This window comes from Ursus arctos, unplaced genomic scaffold, assembly GCF_023065955.2.
Source record: "Ursus arctos isolate Adak ecotype North America unplaced genomic scaffold, UrsArc2.0 scaffold_6, whole genome shotgun sequence".
Taxonomy (NCBI): Eukaryota; Metazoa; Chordata; class Mammalia; order Carnivora; family Ursidae; genus Ursus; species Ursus arctos.
This window is the reverse complement of record NW_026623078.1, coordinates 6,298,585-6,315,575: the sequence shown is the minus strand read 5'-3', so window position 1 is coordinate 6,315,575 and position 16,991 is coordinate 6,298,585. Positions and strand designations below refer to the sequence as shown.

Sequence of the window (16,991 nt, the reverse complement as noted above, 5' to 3'; positions counted from 1 at the left end):
ATCAATCACAGTCTGTCTTTTCTCTTCATAATTTGATGTAGATGGTCTCCTGTGAGTAATTTTCTACTTCTACTCAGTTTAACTGCACGTGAGTCTATACATTAGAATTAAAATGTGATTTCTCTGTTTATATATCTTTCTCTTCAGCCATTTTAGAATAGCCAGAAAATTGTTTACAGTAAGAAGAAGGCTAAGGAACTTTGTTTCTGTGGGAAAGGATGATTCTGGTCAGATAACCAAAATGACTGCTTTGAAAACATAAACTTTCACTCTTTTGTCTCTTGCCCCTTGCTCATCTGGGAGCCCGCTTCTCCCTCTCCCTTTGCCCCTCCTCCCATTCATGCTGTCTCTCTCAAATAAATAAATAACATCTTTAAATAAAAAAAAAGAAAATGTGCTTTAATGGAAAATTATAGATTAGTTCAAGTTAAACTACGAAAACAGAAACAAAACATAAAAAGTGGAAAAATTATTTGACTTTGAATAAAACTATCTATTCCACAGTTACATATCACTAGTGCATTATTCCAAAAAGTTTTTCTTTCTTTTTCTTTCTCTTTCTTTCTTTCTTTCTTTCTTTCTTTCTTTCTTTCTTTCTTTCTTTCTTCTCTTTCTTTCTTTCTTCTTTTTCGTTTTTTTTTTTTTACCCTTCTGTTGTTAACAAACTTTTGGATTTACAGGAAAATTTCATAGATAGTACATTGAGTTCCCATATACCTTGCATCCAGTTTCCTCTATCATGGTGCATTTGTCACAACTAATGTATTTATATTGATACATTATTATTAACTAAAGTCCACATTTTATTCTGATTTCCTTAGTTTTTACCTAATGTCCTTTTTCTGTTCCAGGATCCTATCCAGGATACCACATTAGATTTAGTCCTCATGTCTCCTTAGGCTCCTCTTGGCTGTAACAGTTTCTCAAACTGTCATTTTTGATGAAATAAAACCATAAGGGTTTTGAGTGTTACTGGTTGTGAATCTTACAAGATGCCCCTGCATTGGAATGTGTCTGATGTTTCCTAATGATTATTCTGGGATTACAGAGTTGGGGGAGGAAGTCCACAGAGGTAAGTGCCGTTTTATCCTATCAAGGATACATAATGTCAAGGAGACTAATCACTGTTGCTAACGTTGACTTTTATCAGCCTGGCCGAGGCAGTCTTTGTCAGGTTTCTTCACTCTAAAGTTACCTTTTCTCTAGCTTTCTCATACCGTCCTCTTTGGAAGGAAGTCATTATGCACACTGACCACTTATGCAGTGGGGTACTATGCTTCACCTCTTTGAATGTGAAGTATTTACATAAATTATTTGGAATTCTTCTGCATGGGAAAATTGTCTTTTCTCCATTTATTTATTTGTTGAATTATTTATTTATACCAGTGTAGATTCATGAATTTTTATTTTACACTCTGGGTTATAATCCAAAACTACTTTATTTATTTATTTGGTTACTCAAATTGTTCCAGCTTTGACCCTTGGGAGCTCTTTCAGTTGGCTCCTGTGTCCCTTTGACATGTCCGCATCACTGTCGGGTTTTTTTTAAAGCAACCTGTTTGCTTTTTAATAGATTTTGTTCGGTTTAGTAGTAGGTCTAATAGTACTTAGCTCCATTATTCTGTGAACATTTCTCTTTTCCATTATTGAAGTAATAGACAATAATGAAAATTGAAAGATAAAAGTAGAAAAAAAGTGCAATTAAATCTTTATTACTTAAGTGTGTTCCTTTGAAGTGCCTTCTTTTTTCTTTTTTCTTACTTTGCATCCTTTCACCATTTAAAAAAAAATAAGTCTAATCATTCTTTGTAAATAATTTTATATTTAGGTTATATCTATTTAACAATACATTATGAACATTTTCCTGCCTCATTAATATATATCACTTAAAATGTTCTACATAGATCAATTAACCTTTCCTTTTAATTGATTAAAATTAGCCCATAAATATCCTCCTTGTATTGCGTAATGATGCATAGCAGGTTTTTAACATAGGGACTAAATAAATTAGCTATTTAGAGAGTTTCAATATTTTTTAATTATAAATAGTGATGAGAGGAGTGTGTATGAGCCTACAAGTTAAGTATTTTACATATTTAAGATTTCTAGAAGTTGAGCAGAGTCCAATAATAGCATCAATATTTTTGAAGCTCTTAATTCATGATTAGATTATATAAACTTGGGAAAATTGTGTGAGGCTAACCCATTGAAAGAAAGGGAAAAATATTGTCCAGACTACCCAAATAAGCAAGGGGTCACTGGTTGAGAATCTCAACAAAATGGGCTGATGGATGAGACATAAGTCTTCAGTTTTTCTTGTTAAATAATTGTCCGTTTTCACTTACTTCATCACCATCTCTATTGATGGCCTTTATAACACGTATTATGGAGAATATGGGTAATTTGTCTATTTCAAGGAGCTTAAAAATGATCTGGGGAAAGAAGAATCACAACACTAGAAGTGAGAGAACTTGGATTAGAACAGATTTGCCTAGCTCTTGTTCTAGTATTCCTTCAGTTTCAGAATATTAATACCTAATGCACATGGTATACCTGGAGAAGACGTAAATGGTAGAGCACATGAAGTGGACCATAAGTACAGTGGAAATTGTTATGGGTTTTGTACTAGGAAAGTTTTATTACATAGAAGAGAAGCCTCAAGGTGTCCCTAAGAATATGGTTATATGGACAGAGGAATTCATCTACCTAAGAAGAAGAAAACATGTATAGATAGGAAAAAATTGATGGGGAATGCAGAAAACTATGACTTTGTTTTTACCAAAGCAGAAGTTGTATTTTTGCACTATTAGAAAACAGTACTGGATATTTAGAGTGGATGAGAGGCTGATTGTGAAGGCCTTGGTGAGCTTGGGGATTGATAATGGAGTTATGTAATTGTAGGTTTTTAAATAAGACAATAATAGGATGAAAACAATTTTATGAGTAATGTTCAGTTCCTTAAAGTAAACTGTATTTGTGGGTAATTACATTGTGCATCATCAACAAAATTGAATTCTTTTTTTTTTTTAATGATTTTTTATTATATTATGTTAGTCACCATACAGTACCTCCCCGGTTTCCAATGTAAGGCTCGATGATTCATTAGTTGTGTATAACACCCAGTGCACCATGCAATACGTGCCCTCCTTACTACCCATCACCGGTCTATTGAATTCTATACAGTTGTAAAATGTAGATTTTCATGTGCTCATATGAATATATTTTTAATGTATTGACAAGGTCAAGGAAAATATGCATATGAACACTATTCTCTCAATAAATAGTATTGAACACTAATACAATAGTCTCAATAAAAAGCATATAAATGTAAATATATACTAATACCCACACCACACACAGACACACACACACACACACACACACACACACACACACACACAGAACACACACACTGTGCTAACGTGTATATTACTTTTCTCAAAGGCTATCCAGGAAACAAACTGTTAAGAGTTATCCTTCTACTATGTGTGGCATGTCTTCTTTTCCATTAGTAAAAGCTACTTTGATCTTTTTCTAAAGTAAATTAGGGAAAAATACATACTTCTAACATTTTTTTTTAGAATAGTTATTCTGTTTCTGTTTAAAAGTGCCTCAATATTCAATTTGGCACTTTTTAAAAAATGTACTTAAAGTTCCTAATTTACATGGGCTTTTGCTTTAATACTGACTTTAATCTAGATCCTGAATATTCATTATACATTTCATTCATTCATTCACTCCTTCAATTGATATTTGAGTAGTCATGGAGTATTCCAGATGCCATATGTGTATAAACTACTTCATGTATATTTGAAGGTTGTACTGTTGTCTTTATATACAGTTTCAAAAATGAGGTTTCAAAAAAGCATTAGTATGGATCTTTAAAGGATTAGCTATAAACCTGAAAGGAGATATAACCATTCTAGACACAGAAGAGAATAACTTAACATACTAAATAAGACTTAGCACTTTGCATCAATCCAAGGTTCTCAGAGTAGGAAATCAGCTAGAGGATATGTGTACATGGGGAAAAATAGATCTTCTGTTGGATAAATGTACCCATGGGATTGTCTCAGAGAAACAGAGTGTACAGCATCATGATGCCTCTTCCTTCTGTCTCTGATGATTGGGAATGTAAATTGCAGGAAATAGATGTGAGTACAAGATAAGGACATGCAAGGCTATTTTGGGGATTCACATGAGGCACATTCCCCTGAAAGTATTTTCTCCACTCTGGTAAGTAATCATGGCACAAAAGGAAGGCTATACTTTATTTTTTGAAGGAGCTTTATAAGAATCTAGATAATTGAGAGACCATTAATGATGAAAATATTTTTTTTAGAGCAAAACCAGTAAAACCAGTGCTGTTATAAGAATGGGCTGATGGGAATGTTATAGCATAAATTTAGACGCATGTACTGAAAGAACTGTATTTCTATTACCCACATAAATCAGTTACTGAAAGAACTGTATTTCTATTACCCACATAAATCAGTTACTTCAAGCCACCTCATTTTGTCATTTTGAAGCTTATGATGAATAAAAATGCACAGTCCAAACAGTAATCCTTTTTATAGCAATAAACAAGTGAATGAATGAATACAAACTGAAAATGAAATAAATTCAGTTCCATTTGACTATGGACTTTCTGCATCCATGGTATTTCCTAGAAGAGGGGTGCCTGGGTGGCTCAGTCCTTAAGTGTCTGCCTTAGGCTCAGGGCGTGATCCTGGAGTTCTGGGATCGAGCCCCACGTCAGGCTTTTCCGCTGGAAGCCTGCTTCTTCCTCTCCCACTCCCCCTGCCTGTGTTCCCTCTCTTGCTGGCTGTCTCTCTCTCTGTCAAATAAATAAATAAATAAAATCTTTAATAAAATAAAATAAAATCCTAGAAGAGACATTTGATGTGAATGATGTTAAATGTTGAGTGAATAATTTATACATGGTTAATATATATAATAATATATGGCACATATATAATTACATGGTTTAACTCTTACAAAATGTGTAATGACCATCACTGATACTAGCATGAGCTATGAGGGTTTCATGCAGGAATGGAGCAGGAAAGAGGAGAGGTACATTTCTCAGGACCCAAAAACTTACAAGTAAGACTTAATTTAAGGTTTAATTAATAATTTTTTACCAGAATTTCTTTCAAAATACGGGTCTTTAGAATCCCTGCTGTATTTTCTACATTTATCATTTCCAGAATAAGAAACTCAGTAGTATCCTATGAATGTAGAACCCACCATGATCATTATCATATTTATGAACGTCTTTATAACACAAAGAGGCATTCAATATCGTGTTGTCTGATTGTTTTTAGTTTCTTTTACAGAGGAGAAAACTAAACCCTGGAAAGGAGATACTTGTCCTATGTTGCCCCTAGTGAGTAGCTCGGCTAGGTGTTGTATTGAGGTCTTCGGATTCCAAGTTCACAATACAGTGGTGATTTCATGTGCTGTTTTTTATTTTTGTCTTTCAGAAACATATATTCTGAATTCTCCTTGCTATTGGTACACTTCTCTGGGCCATTTCAGAAATCACTGGCTAACAAAATCACCCCCCAAAACTGGGGTGTGCTTTAAGTTCAGGTGCCCAGTCTAAGTATCAAAATTAGACACCGACATGAATCACCCTTTCTGTAACCACAACTTTCCTTCCCACGAGTCTCACTCATTTTGATTATGATGGGATAAAGTTGACAACATGGAAAGGGCAAGCCATTCGGTGGTGTCTGAGTTCATTTTGCTGGGACTTTCCAAATCTCAGAATCTTCAGGTTCTCTTCTTGCTAGGATTCTCTGTAGTCTATGCCGGGATTGTGTTAGGAAAACTCCTCATCTTGGTCACTGTGACCTTCGACTCATGCCTTCACACACCAATGTATTTTCTGCTTATCAATCTCTCCTGTATTGATATGAGCCTGGCTTTTTTTACTACCCCTAAGATGATTGTGGATTTCCACCGAAAACAGAAGACCATCTCTTGGTGGGGATGCTATTCTCAGATGTTCTTAATGCACCTCCTAGGTGGGAGTGAGATGATGTTGCTTGTAGCCATGGCAATAGACAGGTATGTTGCCATATGCAAACCCTCCATTACATGACCGTCATGAGCCCATGAGTGCTCGTTCGGCTGCTGTTATCCTCCTATGCGGTTGGATTTGTGCACTCGTCTAGTCAGATGGCTTTCATGTTGAACTTGCCTTTCTGTGGTCCCAGTGTGGTGGACAGTTTTTTTTGTGACCTTCCCCTTGTGATCAGACTTGCCTGCAAGGACACCTACCTGCTACAGCTGCTGGTCATTGCTGACAGTGGCCTCCTGTCCCTGGTCTGCTTCCTCCTCTTGCTTGTCTCCTACACGGTCATCATATACTCAGTCAGGCACCGTACGTACTGCCAGTGGTTCGGCCAAGGCCTTCTCCACTCTGTCAGCACACATCACTGTTGTGACTCTGTCCTTTGTCCCATGTGTCTTTATCTATATGGCTCTTCAGCCGATATTCTGTAGATAAAATTCTTTCTGTGTTTTATACGATTTTCACACCTCTCTTAAATCCTATTATTTATACATTAAGGAATCAAGAAGTAAAAGCAGCCATGAAGAAGATAAGGACTCGACATATAAATTCAAAACACACTTTGTAGAAGATGCTTCTGAAGAAATCATCTCTTGTGTGGACATTTTAAGGAGCAAACTTTGAAGCTATTTCACGTTCTGTAAAAGGAACCAGTAGGTGTTAACTGTTAAAGAGAAACCCCCCCCCTTTTTTTATCACTGTCAGTGGTTAAACACATGACATGTACAGTCTGGAAGACATGCATTTAAATCCTCTCTTCACTAGTCCTTCTCATGCAAATTTGAAAAAATGAATAAATTCTCTTCATCTACTTAGTTTATCTACAAAACTTCTTTATGTGTTTTTTTTTAAAATTTTGGCATGTTTTTATCTTTACAGTTATTCTTACTACTTCTATTATGCTTGTAGTTATTAGTGCTGCTATTATATTTGTAGTTATTATTGGGAATCTATATGTAGAAAATGCACACAGATGATGCCTCACATAGCCATTTCACTGAGTTACTGTTTGCTGCTAGAAAAATACATTTTGTAGATAATCCCTAGTTAATGTGTATTAACTTTTAGATACTCTATGCCCCAGATACAGTGCCTCCAACCAAGCTTCACATATTTTGTGAGCCCACAGTGTGCCAGGAGGTATATCCAGGGTTTCAGGAAGCTTAGAGTCCTTGGATGGAAAGAGTGAACTAAATTTGCAAACATGTTGTGCCATGGACAGTACTATGTTACATGGTTAAAAGTCCAACACAACTTTATCAGTAATAACACTAATATTTGTCTCTTCCTTTTTTCTGAATCCATGGGTAAATTGATTCAGAGCGCACAGCGGGTAAGAGGTGATTGATACTCCTGAAAATCTACAGTCAATTCTTGGTAGCAGTATCAAGCTTTATTTTCATTTTTAAAATACAGTTTACAAATAGAAAATAATCACTCTCTTTATTATTTATTTATATTATTTTTTTGAGGAAGAGAGAACTCGGGTGTGCACAGTTGGGGAGGGGCAGAGGGAGAGGGAGAGAGAATCTTTAAGCAGGCTCCACATCCAGTGCAAGCCTGATGCAGGCTCGATCTCACGACCTTGAGAACATGACCTGAGCTGAAATCAAGAGTCGGACATTTCACTACTGAGCCACACTGGTGCCCCAAGAATCACTGTCTTTAGTGTAGGATTCTGTGAGTCTTGAAAAATGCACAATCGTGTAACTGTCATAATGAGAATATAGTAGAATTTCATCAACCCTCAAATTCCTCTGTGTTCCTTTGTGGTCCACCTCTCTCTCTCTCCTATCTTCTGGCTCTGAAAAAAGTGATCTTTTTTTATACCTAGTTTGCCTTTCCTAGGCTGCCACATAAGTAGAATCATATAGTACGTAACCTTTTAAAAAAGTTTTTATTTAAATTCTAGTTAGTTAACATATAGTGTAATATTAGTTTCAGGTGTAAAACAGTGATTCAACACTTCCATATAACACCCAGTACTCATCACAGCAAGGGCCCTCCGTAATCCCTATCACTCTTTAACCCACCCCCCAACCTCCCCCTGCTAACCATCAGTTAGTTCTCTATAGAAACGAATCTGTTTCTTTGTTTGCCTCTCTTTCTCTTTTTTTTTTTCCCTTTGCCATTTGTTTTGTTTCTTAAATTTCACAATGAGTGAAATAATGGTATTTGTCTTTCTCTGACTGACTTAGTTTGCTTAGCATAATACTCTATCTCCATCCATGTCATTGCAAATGGTGAGAAGTCATTCTTTTTTATGGCTAATATTCATATATATATAAATTGTGTGTGTGTGTATACACACACACACACACACACACACACACTCGCACAAACATATATTCTCCTTCTTCCTATTCATTCATCAGTCATTGGACACTTGGGCTGTTTCCATAATTTGGCTATTGTAGATATATATATATATATATATATATATATATATATATATATATATATATAGTGATTAACTATTTTTTTATTCTTTGGGTAAATACCTAGTAGTGCAATTGCTGGATCATAGGGCAGTTCTATTTTTAATTATTTGAAGAACCTCCATACTGCTTTCTAGAGTGGATGCACCAGTTTGCATTCCCACCAACAGTGCAAGAGGATTCTCCTTTCTCTACATCCTCGCCTGCACCTATTATTTCTTGTATTGTTAATTGTAGCCATTCCGACAGGTGTGAGGTGGGATCTCTGTAGTTTTGATTTGCATTCCCCTGATGATGCGTGATATCGATCATCTTTTCATGAGTCTGTTGCCACCTGGATGTCTTCTTTGGAAAAATGTCTATTCTGCCATTTTGTAATTAGATTATTTGGGGATTTTTGTTGTTGAATTGTGTAAGTTCTTTATATATTTTGGATACTAACTCTTTATAAGTTATGTCATTTGCAAATATCCTCTCCCGTTCTGTAAGTTGTCCTTTAGCTTGTTTATTGTTTTCTTTGCTGTGCAGAATAAGTAGCCTATGGCTTCTTTCACTCAGCATAAAGCCTTTGAGATTCATGCAATAGCAAGTTGTGTTTATCATTATAAATCTATGTTACATTTTAAGATCTATTAAGTATCCTCATTGCTATTCTTCCACAAATTGTCTTGAACCAGTTCAGTTATTCATTGATATTAACTGGAATGTTTTTATCAAATGACATGAATACTAAGTAATTATATAGACATTAATTTTATACATTGATTTTGGCAGAAATATGATATTGACAATATTGGTCTTTTTAATCCTAGAATGTGGTTTATTTCTGCACTTATTCATGCCTTCTTTTGTGTCCCCCAGTAATGTTTTAAAACTTTCCTCAAAAAATACTGAAACTATTAAACTTATGAATTATTTAATTTTATTTTAATCTTTGTGAGGTCATTTTTGCTCATAACATTTTGATATTTCTGGAATGAAGGAAAGGTATATTTATGTATATATTTACTTGAAATTAGTCGTTGATCTGAGCACTCTAATTCATTGAAATTTTTAGTCAATTTTTTGGGCTTAGAATATGTTTCAGCTATGATAATCTTATGTACTCCTGCTATTTTTCAACATCTTATTTCATATTTTAGCCCATGACATGTCTAGGACTTGATACCATTTTGAAATTTGTCCTGAATGCTAAAGAACAAAATAGATGTATGTCACAAAAGGTCTGACACATCTGTACTCTAAGAAGGAGAATTACTGATTTTAATATGTTTCTACAATATGGTGAGTATTTTACACATTTTTATAACTATGACACATATTTGGGAGGCTAACAACCACAAATCCCACTTGGCTTATTTGACATGGAAATATTTGCTAATTTCATCGGAGCTATTATGAACATTTCCAAAGGGTAGAGAAATCTTTTATAACTGTGGAAGAAATCTAAGAAAATGAATCTAAAGTTGGTGTTAAAACTGAGCAAATCCTGGAAGAAGTTTACAAGAAGCTTGCCTGCCACCTAGTGGTGGCAATCTCCTGTGTTTCTCTTTCATGTTTTAACGAAAACCAGGAATTAGGAAGGAAGGTTTGTAAGAATGGTTGGCAATGGATATGCAGCCAATGCCTTCCAAAGAGCTGATTACCATCTCACCATTACCCAAAGTAGGCATTTTCACAGACAAATTTTAATGTTATTTTAAGGGCCTCCCATCCTCTAGTACCCATCTGCTAAGTCCAGAATTCCGGGGGATTTCACAACTCATTAAGTCACCATTAGGAGTTAGAGTAGTCTGTAAAAGGCAAGGCAGACTAGCACCTAGAAATCATCTGTATGTCAGAAGCATTGTTCATTATTTTTAAATCTATTACCTGCCATAGATTTAGAAAACTAAGTCTTTAACTTCCCTGAAAATATGGATGATCCTTCCAAATTTCAAGAGGAACTAAAAACATACATATTACTTCTCATCATTTTAATTTTCAAGGCTGAACCCTTTGCTCAGAATTGTTCTGCCAACTGATTTTACTTTGAGCAGAAGTGGTCAGATAGGTTGGTGTGCCTAAGGGAAATTAGGACTTGTTTGAGGCTACTAAAGAGAGAGTGGCCAGAAGCAATGTCTGTATCTAAAAGACAGTATTTGAAAAATGAATTAAGTAAATAATTAGGCTGTCTAGGGAAGTCTTTGAGTTACTCAGTCTTATGAGCGAGGTGCTGTTTTCATCCTCATTTTCTGTATGAGGGAACGGAGGCAGAAGGCTTTGATAACGTACTTAACAGCTAGAAGGGAAAGGAACAGATTCCAACTAGTCTGTTTTTAGAAGCCACGAACGTCTTTATAACTCAATGCTACCTCTAACAGTATTAACCAAATTCTGGAAACACATTTGTAAATTACGTCCTTTCCAAATCCAGAAATTGTTTAAAATATAACAGAGGGCTGGGAAGCTGACTCCATGGAAGATAACGCAAAGGCTAATTTATTGCTCTCATGCACTTGAGTCAAAGAAAAGTGATGTAGAAACTTTCAACTCTAAGAGTTACTCAAAGGAATTGGGTTTTAAAAATGACTACATATGGTGCACCTGGGTGGCTCAGTTGTTAAGCATCTGCCTTCAGCTCAGGCCATGATCCCGGGGTCCTGGGGATCAAGCCACGCATCGGGCTCCCTGCTCAGTGTGAAGCCTGCTTCTCTCTCTGCCACCCCCTTGCTTGTGTTCCCTCTCTTGCTGTGTCTCTCTCTGTCAAATAAATAAAATCTTTAAAATTTTTTTTAAAAATAAAAATTAAAATGACTACATATAATAAAGAGGATGAAATTTATAAGTAGTGTTGATTGAAAAAGATAAACCAAAATAGTAAATGGTCTATATTTCTACCCATAGAAAGATTAAATAGAAGTGAAGTCTTTACCAAATTCAAACTCATCCTTGCACCCGATGTTCAGTAAGCCAAATTCTGAAACACTGTTTTTGAAGCAAAGGAAGCTTTATTTTGAAAAGGCAGCCCAAGGAGAAGGCAGGGAATCATTCTCAAAGCTGTCTTGCCCTGTTTGGCCTAGTCATAGCTTACATACATGAGAGGAGGGTAATGGGTTTCTTTTCTTTCTTTCTTTTTTTTATAATAATATTTTTTTATTATATTATGTTAGTCACCATACAGTACATCCCTGGTTCTTGATGTAAAGTTCCATGATTTACTTGCATATAACACCCAGTGCACCATGCAATACGTGCCCTCCTTAATACCCATCACCGGCCTATCCCAATCCCCCACCCCCTCCCCTCTGAAGCCCTCAGTTTGTTTCCCAGAGTCCATAGTCTCTCGTAGTTCATTCCCCCTTCTGTTTAACCCCCCTTTTCTTCTTCCCTTTCTTCTCCTACTGATCTTCCTACTTCTTATGTTCCATAAATGAGTGAAACCATATGATAATTGTCTTTCTCTGCTTGACTTATTTCACTTAGCATAATCTCCTCCAGTCCCGTCCATGTTGCAGCAAATGTTGAGAAATCATCCTTTTTGATAGCTGAGTAATATTCCATTGTATATATAGACCACATCTTCTTAATCTAGTCATCTGGGTAATGGGTTTCTTGAAAACTTGGTGGGGTGTCCTTGAAACAATCTGGAGGTAGACATTCTTCTGGACAACGTGGCATTATTGGGAAACCTGGTATGATCAGATATGTCAAGACAAATGATACTTTTCAGCCCCCATAAGTTTCTATAATCAGTGGGTAAACAGGGAGTAGTGGTGAAAAAAAAAAAGACAAAACTAATGATTGATTGTGCATGTTGATAAGAGGCGCATAAACTGTAATTAAGTAGGGAACAAAACAGGCCATGGAGCCAGGTTAATAATGCAACTATTGTTCTGCTTATGCTTTCAAAACAGGTCCAGGAACCAAGCGCCTGCCTCAAATCCCCATTCTTATTTTATGGTTCCTCAAACGTGGGGAATAGGGATAATGACTGCTCTAGCTGCTTCCTGCTAATCAGGGGCGAAGAGCGATAGCCAGGGAAGTGGAAGCGGGAAACCTGCCCTCAGAATTATTCTGGAGTGTCTGAGCACAGGGCTTGGACCTTGCTTTTGATGTTACTGTGTCTCCGGGAGACTGTTTCTCGTGTCTTCCTGAGGCGGCAGCAGCTAGCAGAGTAGCATGCTTTGCTATTTTTGTTTGTTGGTTGGTTTCTCTGTTTTCTGGACTTGACCCCATTTATTAGAAACCTTAAAAGCATTTCCTACCAATGCCCAAGTAGCCATCCCTAAAGCTACCTCTGCTTTTTGTAATTTCCTTTGACTCTCTGGGGCACTTTGCTAACAAAAGTCGTATTTATCTCGTTTAAGTTTCTGGTGCTTCAGGATCAATGTCAGCGTATTGATGATAAGCTTGAAGGAATCATTCAAGAAAAGATGAGGGGTCTTCTTGAAGCATCTAACTTGTCGTACCTTATTTAGAATCCTTTGTCTAGGTACTCCTGTTTTTACTCCTACCAGGATAGATCTTGGTATTTTGAAGTCTGGGGAGTCCCCCTGCATTTATATCTTGATTGGGGTCACATTTGGCACCTACTCTGGTGGCTCTGATGCGTCCGGCCTGGCAGGATTGCTTGGAGCCAGTAGATGAAGCCCGGTTAGTTCAAGTCAAAAGAATGGGGAAAAAATGGGAAACCTTAGTTGGGAGAGTCACAGACAGATATTCGAAGAAACCAGGAGAATTTAGGATATGGCCAGTGGTTTAGGTACACAACAAATATGCAAAGACAACCAGAATTAGAATTTAACATCCATGAAGGGGTGTTATTGAAATATATTTTTTTCTCTCTAAATTTACCCTCATTTTTATTGAAGGTAGCCATATTAAGACTAATTTGTTTGCAAAATAAATCCAGTTTTAACAGACTTGGCCTAATGGTTTACATAAACACAATAGTGATCAGCCACGTAGGTTCTTTTAAATCTGCTTTGCTGGATCTATTCAGAAGGAATTTCAGATTGAACTTTTAATGGTCTTTGAGGCCAGAAGCCAAGCCAAATACTTGCCATTAGATTTGTGTGTGATACCTGTAGACATGGGTTATTTTGTCTCTTTTCGAGGTCCCCCAAATACCCTGAGGTTCCTGCACCGACCAGCCGATAACATTCTCTACTCTCCTAGTAAGGCTCCTGGAGATTCCAGAAGCAAGACACCAGGCTCACATTTCCAAGGGGCTTCACTGGCATTATAAAATCAACCTTGGTTCCTTAAAGCTGTCTGGTCATATCTGAGTTTATGCATGTCTTTCTAAAATACGGCATTCCAGCCAAAGCCTTCATAAAATAACCAGCATTTCCAACGATGTTCTGTTAGAAGGAGAACAGCTCTTATTGAATTTCTGGGAGTAACTATACTGCTCCAAAAAGAAAGAACACTGACTGTGAGTTTCTGGTTTCTGGAGGGTTCAGGTAGGGAGAAAAAATCAATTTGTTCACAAAGGTGTATTTTATTCGAATCTCTGTAAGTCATAGATCTCTTAGGAGAAAAGTTTTCTTAAATCTGGAAGAGCAAGCAGTACAGAAAGAGTAGTTTCAAATAAGACTCATAAAAACTGTGACTCTAAAAGACACGTCTGTTTTCATTAAACCAACAAACTCAAGCTTTAATTTAACAGAGATTATCACAGATTATATGAACGAGAGAAGCATTTGAATTAGTTTCTACCTCTGAGTGTTAGGATGCCCTATTCTTATAAGTGCTTGTCTTCAACTAAATAGGACTCTTTTATAATTAACATGATAATACCATCCAGATGTAGATAATGCCATATGAGGAGACATAAACAAAAGACTTTACAGTACAGATTTGTATTTATCATTGACAAATAACCTTATGGAAATTGTGAGCTAGATTTTTTTTTTTAAGGAGAGCTTGAACCCATGACCTGACCTGAGATTAACAGTTGGATGCTTAACTGACTGAGCTACCCAGGCACCCTGTGGGTAGATTTTGAGCAAGGGTGTTTTTCTAGCTGTTTGTACTTTTAAAAGGCCTCTGTTCTCCTCCCTTTTCTTTCTTCAGTCTTAGGAATGGGGAATGATTTCGATAAGTTGTTCCCAGAGAGGTCGAAGGACTTTGAATTGTTTCTGGAGAAGTAGTGCTACTTTTGCAAAAGCACTGTTCCACTTGTATTGTGGCCAAGCTACATCACAAAAGAATATCATTCTTTTCTTTTTGTTCTTAGCAGCATAACTAAAAGAAGATCAGATTTGCATAATGTAACCCAAAGCACTACATTCTAGATTGAATTGGTGTTTCCCATATACAGGTAAGACAGACAGACAAGACAGACAGGACTAACAATATGAGTGCCCTGGGAGGAAAACAAAAGCAAATGATCCATCAACAAAAGAAATTCAGGATGGTTGTATGACTGTTTTGTCTTGCAAAATGTGAGGGCCTTTCTTTAAAGGTCTTCTTAGGAAAGAGTCCTAAGAGAGGAAATGTAGTTGCTGATTGTGTGCGCACAAACTCACCCTCAACAAGAGAAGTTCTTCCAGAGCTCATGGAAGGAGTTGTTCCTTCAACTGAGGCATGGCCTTGAGAAGAGGCCAGTGTAAGTCTGGAGGGCAGCCAGGGGAATTTTCTTGGATTCAGTGGTGATCCACGCACCTGTGGAAAATTCCCATGAAGTTATCCTTGTGGCCAAGACTGACCTGCCACAGGCACAAGCCTCCTGGCTGGCTCACCAAATTTGTTAGGGAACTCAAAACTTGTCCATGCACCCAAGGCACCAATGTTTGAGACCTAGATTCTGAAGCAAAGACAGCTTTATTATCAGAAGGGCAGCCCAATGAGAAGGCCGGGGATCCTTCCCAAAGCTGACTTGCCCTGTTGAGCCTAGGAACAGCTTATATACATGAGAGGAGGGTAATGGGTTTATTGAAACCTTGAAGGGGGTGGGTTGGGGCAGTGTAGAGGGAAGTGCTTAAAACAATCTAGAAGTAAGCATTCTTCTGGACAAGGAGTCACTATTTAGGACCTGGTATGATCACATATGTCAAGACAAATGTTACTGACTGGTCCCCACTTAGTTTCTACAATCATGAGTAAACAGAGAATAGGGGTAAGAAAGGCAGAGTTATTGATTGATGGTGCATGAGGTTAAGAGGTGCATAAACCGTAATTAGGTAGGGAACAAAACAGAAGGTGATGTTAAGTTAACAAAGCAATTAATACAATGATAGCTCTGCTATGCCTCCAAAACAGCCCAGGAAACAAGAGTCTGCTTCATTGTGTGTAGAATAGTGTCCCCCAAATTTTATATCTACTTGAAACTTCAGAATGTGATTTTACTTGGTGAGGGTATTTGCAGTGCTAATTAAGGTAAGGATCTAAATGAGATTTGGCTGAATGAGGGTGGTCCCTAAATTCAGTGAGAGTGCCCATAAGAGACAGGAAAGAATATACAGATACACAGAGTAAAAGCCACGTGAATACACAGCTAGGCAGAGTTTAGAGTTATGCAGGAAAAACCAAGAAACTTTTGGGGCTGTCCGAAGCTAGAAAAGCCAAGGAAGGATTCTTCTCTAGAGCCTCCTGAGGGAGCATACCCTGCTGACACCTTGATTTCATACTTCTGCATAAAGAATGGGAACTAATACATTTTTGTAGTTTTAAACTATATCATTTGTTGTAATTTGTTATGGTAGCCCTAGGAAACTAATACAACAGACAAAACTAACTTCTTTTTTAATTAGCCAATATATATCATTATTTTCAGATGTAGACTTCAATAATTCATCAGTTGCATATAACACCCAGTGCTCATCACATCACGTACCCTCCTTAATGCCCATACCCAATCACCCCATCCCCCCACCCACCTCCCCTCCAGCAACCTTCAGTTTGCTTCCTATAGTTAAGAGTCTCTCATGGTTTTTCCTCCCTTTCTGATGACTTCCTATTCAGTTCTCTCGCTTATCCTATGATCCTCTGCACTGTTTCTTATATTCCACATATGAATGAAACCATATGATAACTATCTTTCTCTGACTGACTTATTTCACTCATCATAATACCCTCCAGTTCCAACCACGTTGATGTAAATGGTAGGAATTCATCCTTTCTGATGGCTGAGTAATATTCCATTGTATGTATCATATCTTCTTTATCCATTCATCTGTCAATGGATATCTCAACTCTTTCCATAGTTTGGCTATTGTGGACATTGCTGCTATAAACATTGGGGTGCAGGTGCCCCTTTGGATCATTACATTTATATCTTTGAGGTAAATACCTAGTAGTGCAATTGCTGGGTCATAGAGTAGCTCTATTTTTAACTTCTCGAGGAACCTCCATTCTGTTTTCCAGAGTGGCCGTACCAGCTTGCATTCACACCAATAGTGTAAAAGTGTTCCCCTTTCTCCACATCCTCACCAACATTTATTGTTTCCTGACTTGTTAATTTTAGCCATTCTGACTCCTGTAAG

At 37.1% G+C, this 16,991-nt stretch overlaps 1 pseudogene; it reads left to right on the top strand.

Moving 5' to 3' along the window:
* The first annotated feature begins 5,710 nt into the window (after positions 1 to 5,710).
* LOC125283053 (olfactory receptor 4K13-like) lies at positions 5,711 to 6,650 on the top strand (annotated as a pseudogene).
* The last annotated feature ends 10,341 nt before the right edge of the window (positions 6,651 to 16,991 follow it).